Source organism: Pipra filicauda, unplaced genomic scaffold (genome assembly GCF_003945595.2).
Source record: "Pipra filicauda isolate LSUMZ 115617 unplaced genomic scaffold, ASM394559v2 scaffold219_size1829416_pilon, whole genome shotgun sequence".
NCBI classification, from domain to species: Eukaryota; Metazoa; Chordata; class Aves; order Passeriformes; family Pipridae; genus Pipra; species Pipra filicauda.
Window position 1 is genome coordinate 939483 of NW_024104331.1, and position 8355 is coordinate 947837.

The following is an 8355-nucleotide window of genomic DNA, read 5'->3' on the forward strand; positions in this document are numbered from 1 at the left end:
GCCAGAGACACTTGGGACAAGCTGAGCTTCCTGGGAGCACAGGCCCAGGAATGCTGTAGGGGACATGGAGTTAATCAGCGTGGCCTGTCCAAGCACCTCTGTAGGAGTAGTTAGCACTGTAGGGAGGCTGGAATTGCTCATTTTCTCAGTGGTTGGTAGGGAAAAAGCAATGTCAACCTGGTGGATTTTGGAAGGCTGTTGCTTTGTGTCTGCCTCAATTGGTCAGGGGGTTTTTCCAGCCATCACCCTGGCACAAGTCACTGAGCCCATGATGGCCCCTGGGCTGTGTGGGGTGGAGGAGGGAAGACATGGGACTCACCTGCAGGATGGATGGAGCAGCAACATCAGGAGCATCTCAAATCCAGGCTGGGAAGCCTGCAGGAGCCAGGGAAGCCTGTGTGTACTTGGCCAAAGGCAAACCCAGCTCAGCCTTTAATGCTTTGCTAATGGCCTGCTTCCAGAGATTTCCCCCCAAACTTGCTCAGGGCTCTTTCCATTTCATCCTGGAAAATCCCAGGGTTGTCATCAGAAGCTTAGAGAGATAAAGGAGGGGAAACTTCAGCCCCCAAACACCCATTGCTGAGAGTTGTCCTGGAGAGGAGGAAAAATTCAGGGACAGATGCTCAAATGGTTGATGGCAAAACACCTGTTACATGGAAGGGTCTCTTCTCTCAAGGTACCTGTCCACCTTCTTGCTCTTTGAAAGGATTTTTGCACCTGGTGGATCAAACTTTGGAGGAGAGGGAATACAGTTATGGTACCAGGGCTGGAAAGGCCTTTCAGATCTAACAAAAATTTTTTTTTTCAAACAACTTGGAAGCCTGTGTGTGGTTTTAAAGAGATCTGGTAACTCAGGCGTCAGTTTGGAGTCCAGCACAGAAGTTATTAAGTGACATCTCTGAGCCATGTGTATAAAACCAGAGAAGATATTGATAATGGTTTTCTCCCTGGTTACAATCTACTGCATTTATTCTCACTGCACAGCCAGAAACCACCTTTCCAGATATTGCATTATGTTATCACTCCAGCACCTCCCTGAGATGGCCGTAGTATGTCCCAAATCAGATAAAGCCCAAGCTCATCAGGGCAGCCAGCCTTTAAATCACCATTTAAAGGAGGCTTTATCACTCCCTGCTTCAAGCTCTGCAGCCACAGCGTGAGGCACGAAGCAGGTTAGGATTCAGCTCACCTTGCTCCAGACTGAATGTTTCCCAGATTCTGGCCTCCATCAGTCCCAGCCCAGCGTGTGGTTCATCCTGAGGGTCTGAGAGTGAGTTAATCTCGTGGAAGAGATGGATTCAGTGATATTTAACCGAAGCTGGCAGGGGCAGCAGGAGGGGAGAAGCAGTGACAATCCAAGAGCAGGACCACACCTGCATCCCTCCAGGTTAAAGTGAGATCAGCTTGCAGCCATCGGACCCCACCTGCTGATCACGGCCCAGGGAAGGGCTGGAAAGTGGGATCACATTGTCAGCTGGGGTGCAGAGGTGGTGTGGGGACACACAGGGGACCCCCGGGGTGGATGAGTCTGCTCCCTGCTCTCAGAGCAGGGACATCACAGACTCCCCTTTGTTATCACACAGGGACCAGCCACTCCACAGGCATCCCATAAATCACAGCTTGTTGCAAAGCAGGCGGGTGGGTGCCCTGGGCCATCCTGGAGCTGGAATCACACGGCTGTGGCAGTCACAGGCATCAGCATCCCGAGCTCCCCGGGGGCTTTCGGTCAGCCAGCCGAAACCCAAACCTCTCATCTCCCAGATTTTGCTCTGAGGAAGCAATACTTTAAACTTGTTTGCGGTTCTCTCTCCCTGCTGCTGTGTCAGGCAGGAAAGGAAGAGATGTAATTTTGAGCTCAGCACTATTGCACCTCCTTATGCAACGTGGTTAACGAGACGAGGGAACTTGTAGCTGGGAAGATCCACTCCAGCCTGTGCTGGCTCTGTCTCATCCCGGCCTCAAGAGACCACACTCTCGTTTTGAGGGCATAAAAAGCAGAACTGGAAGGGCACAAAGCATCAAGGGCAGGGGGAAGCACCGATGAAGTACAGCCAGCACAGCAGCCGAGCTTCTCCTGTCAGGGTTGTGAAATGACTTGTGTGCTCGTACCTGTCTGAAGCCCTTAAATAACTTCACCAGAAGCTCTCCCAGTTCTCCCATCACAGTCTGCAGACGTGAGTCGGGTCAGCTTGATATATAAATGGGAGACCACAAAGGAGCAAGTGACCCAGATTCTGACAGACTTTCCCCAGAATTTGATCTTGATATACAACACCAGCCGTCTGCTGGATCACAGTATTTTAACCCACGTGAAAAACAAAGTCCACCCTCTTGTCACCCCTAAAAGCAAAAATCCTGCCTGCCCAGCACTGACTCTTTTCAGACACAATCCCATCTTGCTGATGAGTTCTGAGCAACTGCCCAGCCCCAAAACGCTCATGGATCCATCAAAGCCTCAAATAGAAATGCTGAAGATCAAATCTGGCCCGATTTAAGAAGCAAACCCCAAGCAGAGCAGCTCAGCCCCATCCCCCTCCTCAGACATACCACTGGGCGACAGATCCTCCCAAGGACCTCGGGCTGTGGCTTCTGGGATTTATTTAATTACTCTGAGAGGTGAGAGGGTGGATGTGGGGAAGCTGTGAGTCAAAGGGCTCCACCTGTGGATGGGGAAACCTTCCTGCCTGACCTGATGCTGAACAGCTGGGAGGCAGCTGGGGCCGGGCAGGGACGGCTTTGACTCACTGCCTGGCACCAAAGGTCAGTGCTGTGGATTTCTGCATCATCTCTGTGCTCACACACAGGAAATATCCCTGACTCCAGCTGGACCACAGCTGTAATAAAGCTCTGTGAAAGTCAGCTGGCTCATCTTCCGGCTCATGCACCAACCACGAAATTACAGGTCCCTTTTATAGCCTCTTTATTAAAAGGTGATTTCACGGGAGCTGTAAAGGGGGTGATTTTCAAATGTGAGCTGGATCTGCCGGTCCAACAGATTTTTTGCATCATGCTCAGCCCTCTTTAACCACCCACCTTCTCTCACTCTGACTCTTTTTTTCACTAACATGTGAAACCAAGTTGATCTGAAAGTCCCTGGCAGACCATGCACCTGGTTCCTGTCACTGCCTCTGCTGGTGTCTCTCTGATGCCACCATGCCCAAAACCTGCAGCCTCTTTCCTTGGGAGCCCCTCTTTCTCCACGGACACGGAGCTTCCCCGACCCTTCCTTACAAACCAAACCAGCCAAAGAACTCTGACACACTTTCCTGGTTTTTAACATTTTCCTTTGGGCTGGATGAAGCCCAGCCACTTGTCTGCACGTCAGCTCTTATTCTACAAAGGTTAAGTGATCAGTAATATTTTGTATTTTCAAAGGTTGCCTCGTTTCAGTTTAATTTGCATGTTCTCTGCAAACACATCCTGCTTGAATTGCAGCCACCTCTGGGGGAAAATGCAGGGAATGATGACCTAGGAATGTACCACATGGCAGTAGGAATCAAAGGACATTAAAAGCAAATCCCTGCTGCTCCTGGCCATGATAAGATCCCAGTACACACGGGCTGGGTTTTAGATCCTGTTACTACGTACGGGTACATTGATTAAACCTTTGTTCTTAACCTGAGCTTTCCAAGGGAGCCTGTAAACATGGTGCACTATCATAATTTCAGTTATAATAATACATGAGCTCAAAGGAAGGCTCTCAGCTGCAGCTTTTTTATATTTAAAATCTTTCTGGCTGAGCAATTTCAACTTACTATTGATCCAGATGACGCATTTGATTCCTATAATTGAGATTGGAATTAAAAAAAAAAAAACAAAACCAGCCTTTCTGTTTCTCCCAGAATGTTTGTTTCTCACATTTGACAGCTCTGTGTGTGCATTGCTCAGGCTTTTTCCACGATTAAAGCGATGGAATTTTTCAAGAGTAGAAAGCTGTAGCTGCCTCAGCCCAAAAGTCACCGAGGAGGCTCAGATGTGGGGATGATGGGGGCAAAATACCCGGGTGTTTTCCCACCCATTGCCTTTTAAATGCTGAGCGGCTGCTAAAGTTTTTTTCTGAGGGATCACAGAATCCCAGACAGGGTTGGGTTGGAAGGGAAGTTAAAGATCACCCAGTTTCACCCCCCCTGCCATGGGCAGGGACACCTTCCACCAGCCCAGGTTGCTCCAAGCCCCGTCCAACCTGGCCTTGGACACTTCCAGGGATGGGGCAGCCACGGCTGCTCTGGGCAACCTGTGCCAGGGCCTCCCCACACTCACAATAAAGAATTTATTTCTAATATTTAATCTCAAGCTACTCTCTTTCAGTTTGAAGTCCTTCCCCCTTGTCCTGTCACCTGGGAATTTGGAAAGGATAAACTACAAATAAGACTGAGGCCAGCTTGGAATCCAACCAGCAGGTTCCTGATGCTGCAGGCTCAGTGATCCTCCCCTTCCCCTCCTGCTTTCCCCTGATCCAACAGAATTTACATCAGCTGAACTCCATGGAAATTCTTGTTTCACATGGGATGACCAGGAGGCACAGACTCAGAAAGAGCAAGCCTGAAACTCCCCTCTCTGGGCAGCCAAATGTGCTGGCAGTGACTCGGTTTAGATCTGTCTGTAGGTAGTGTATTGATGGGGAAAGTGCTGTGTATACGCTTGTTTGTTTGCAAGAAAGGTTAAAAAAAAAATTCTATTAAAATCCTGCACCTCTGGGACTGTCTTTGAAAGGCATGTGATGTGACTCCAGGAGAGAAGTGATCAGCCTGCAATAATTTAGATGTTCCTGTTGCTATGGATACTTTCTTTAAGTGAAGCATACCATTATAATTTAAATTTCCAGTAACAAAGAGGAAAAAAAAAGAGAGCATATTAAAAGTAGTAAAAAATGCCAGAGACATAACTGTTTTATTCTTTGCTGTCAGTTTTACTTGTGCTGTGACAGCGTATAGAAGTGATAAAATTGCCACATCTGAGCAGATTTAGTGCTTTTACACATTTTATTACATTAATTAGACCTGAGGCTCGTATGTATGAGTGTGTGATAGAGGCAATAGCCAAGTGACAGGCCGGGTGCTGGGATGTCACATTAAAAGCAGGGGAAGGAGGAGGGTTGTAGCTAAAACAAGACCTGACAAGCAGCAAGTTTGGGGGGGTTGTTACAGCAAGATCAGCGGAGGGAGATGGAAACACAAAGGTACAAGCCAAATAACTCCCTGCAAAGTATCATCATCGAGGCTTTTAAGCCAAAACTTTGCCTGGAGTGGTGTTACCATCCGTGGGATTGTAGCAGCCGAGACAGAAACTGCTGCTGTGGTTTGCAGGGAACGTCGGGAAGACTCTCGTGTGGAGGTCGGAGTTTTTTGCTGGGCGAGAAATTGCTGATGGTGATGGCTGGAAAGGTGAAATGAAAAAAAAACCCCAAACCTTGGAGGCAGAAAGTGAGAGATTTGGAGAGGAATTTGCAGAGTGGCTGGTTTGAAGGGAGGGGAGTTAAAATCCCCCTGGGCATCCCCCCGTGTGGCCGGAGAGACGATGGCTCGGTGATTCCAAAGAGGAAACCGTGATGGCAAAAGTTTGGGGCAAACAAGGTGCCTGGGGAATAAACTGGCACCCAAACACTGTTTTTCCTCACGTCATAGCTCAAAAGACCTGTGTGCCAAGGACAAGCAGGCAGCAGAATCCCTGCTTGGCCACAGCCTGACGTGGGTGGCTGTTTTATTCCAGTTGTGACCAGCAATGTGGTTCCCACCCCATTCCCTCAGCCAGGACAGGAGCCTTGGCCTGAGCCCGTGGGCTTTAAAGCCAAGCTTTTAAAAATCCATATTTTTCCCTCCTCGCTTCTCCTTTCCAAGCTGAGAGCAGCAGCTGGGTGAGTGATAAATCACAGGAGCCAGCGGGGATTTCAGAGCCAAACCTCGACGGGGTCGATGTTCCCAACCTGCCTCTCCTGATCCTTCCCTTTCGCAGGGAGGGGAGCACGGTGGCCCTGACGACTTTGGTGAGAATCACCTGGCTCCTGGAAAGGAAAAGTGGAGAGAGGGAAGGGCTGAGAGGGAAGGGCCCCCTGCCCGTGGGCACAGCCGGCACCGCTCTGCCCGGTGCTCCCACGCTGGGTTGGCTGGCACAGCCCAGCCCCTGTGGGGCTTCCAAAGACCACGCCACGGGGAACCAGGAGCGAGCCCTCAGTTGCAAAGCTCACAGCCCAGGCCGACAGCTTGCCAGCAGGGCAGTGCCCCGGGAGAGGCTGGGAGCTGCCAAAGGTGAGCGGTGCCAGCCGGGAGGCAGAGCCCCAGGCTCCAGTGCCCTGCTCAGACCCGCTGGCCACGGGCCAGCAGCGGCGCGTGGCCCCGACAGCAGAGCTCCTAATCCGCTTTCCGGGCAGAGCTGAGGGTCCCTCTGGCTCTGCTGGGCAGGAGTTGCCGTGCTGGGAGCTGCTCCAGAGCCAGGAGTGAGAAGGAGTCGCTACCAAAGAAGATCAGAGCCCAGCAGGGACAGGACCACGTGTGTGTCCAGCGTGAGAGGCCGGTGGCACTTAATTAACCAGGCACTCGGTCACTAATTACCTTCTACCTGCACATTACCCTGTGCAACTGCCTCCAGTCTTCCTGCACTTTCTACATCTGCTGTCTTGGCTCCAGCTCTCTGGCCCCATTTCCACTCCCACCTCAGAAGACTTCCTCTTCCTGCAGCTTTTAATGACTTGACATCCCTCCTTTTTGCAAAGCCAATGTTCCTCCTCGGAGCCAAGAACCAGCTGGAGATGTCTGCTTTTAGCAGGGAAGAAAAATAACAACCAACTCCCAGCAATCCCCAATGCTCTTTCCCGTTGTCCTTCCCCTGAGCATCAGAGGAGAGGTGCTAAATAAATGAAGTAATGCAATATTAAGACTCCCTCTGTCATAAGCAGAATCCACTCACTCCTGATAAATTGCTCGCAGTCAGATGCCGGCAGAATCATGGAATATCCTGAGCTGGAAGGGACCCACAAGGATCATCAAATCCAAATCCTGGCCCTGCACAGACACCCCAACAATCCCACCCTGGGCCTGAGAGCCTTGTCCAAACACCCCTTGAGCTCTGGCACCCTTGGGGCCATGACCTGGGGAGCCTGGGGTGGGTGGGACAGATGGTCAGCAGGATTTAGGGGCATAAAAGTTAAGGAAGGGGGCATAAAAAAGTTAATTTTTGACCAGTTTACAGATTTTTGGCACTGAAATTATGGCTTTTCTCAGAGGGAGATGCTTTCACATGCAGAAGGGGGTTGGCAGAGTAACCCCTCACCCCTCATTCGTGCAGACCAAGGGTGGCTGTGCTGTGATATCACTCCTGCACTGAGCACTTCAAACCTGGGGAGAAGTTCAAGAGCAGAGGCAGAGACACACACACAAAATACCCCTCCAGCACTGCGTGCTGACCCGTGGTGAGCTCCTCCTGAGCCAGCCCTGCCCTGGGCTGTTGGCAAACACTGCCTGTGTTTTCTGGTTCAGCTCCCCTTGGCTTCCACAGGACAAATCTCATCTTCGCAGGCAGCCGGCACGCAAGGCTGACACGTCAGAGGGGCACAGCAGTGCTCAACCAACACCCCCCTTTCCCACCCAATCCTCCCTCCATCCCCAGCCAAAAGGCACTTGTGCTTCTCCACAGGACTGTTATTTCTTGCTGCAGAGCACAGAAAGCCTCGCAGGGCAGCCCACAGCTCCCAGCAGCCCAGGGCTGGCTGTAAGAGCCACAACGCAGCATTCAGGTGTTCAGATGAAACGTGGAAAAAAGGACAATTTGGGGGAACCACAGCTCTGCAACTTTTGCTCAAGCTTGGCACGAAGCTACAAACCCTCTTGGTGCTCTGAGGAGAGGAGAGGTTCGGAGAGGAGAGGTTCGGAGAGGAGAGGTTCGGAGAGGAGAGGTTCGGAGAGGAGAGGAGAGAGGTTCAGGGCTCGGTACCTGTCACACTGCACACCCTCGTGCTCCACAGCTCAGCACTTCCCTGAAGCAGCTGGTTTGTAACCTTCGAGCTGGGTTTGGCCTCGACTCACAGAACAACAGCCATCATTCAAGAGCCCTCGTTGAGCAGAGGGAACAGCAACACTTGATAAAACTTAACATCTCCACCTAAACCCAGCCTGCAACTTGGCAGCAGCAAGCTGGGTTCGCTGTTGCACTTTTGGGGATGCTCTGAAGGAGTTTAACGAGTTGCAGCACCAGCACTGAAAACATTAAGCCCCGAAGCAGCACGTGGCTCGTGCGAGCTGCAGGTTCTGCTTTCTTAGAGGTGATTTGAGAGGGAGGCTGAAGACGGGCTCTCCGTCGGCTCCCTCGCCCACGCTGGCTACCGGCTGTGGGATGGATGGAGCTGTTCCATCCCGTACACAC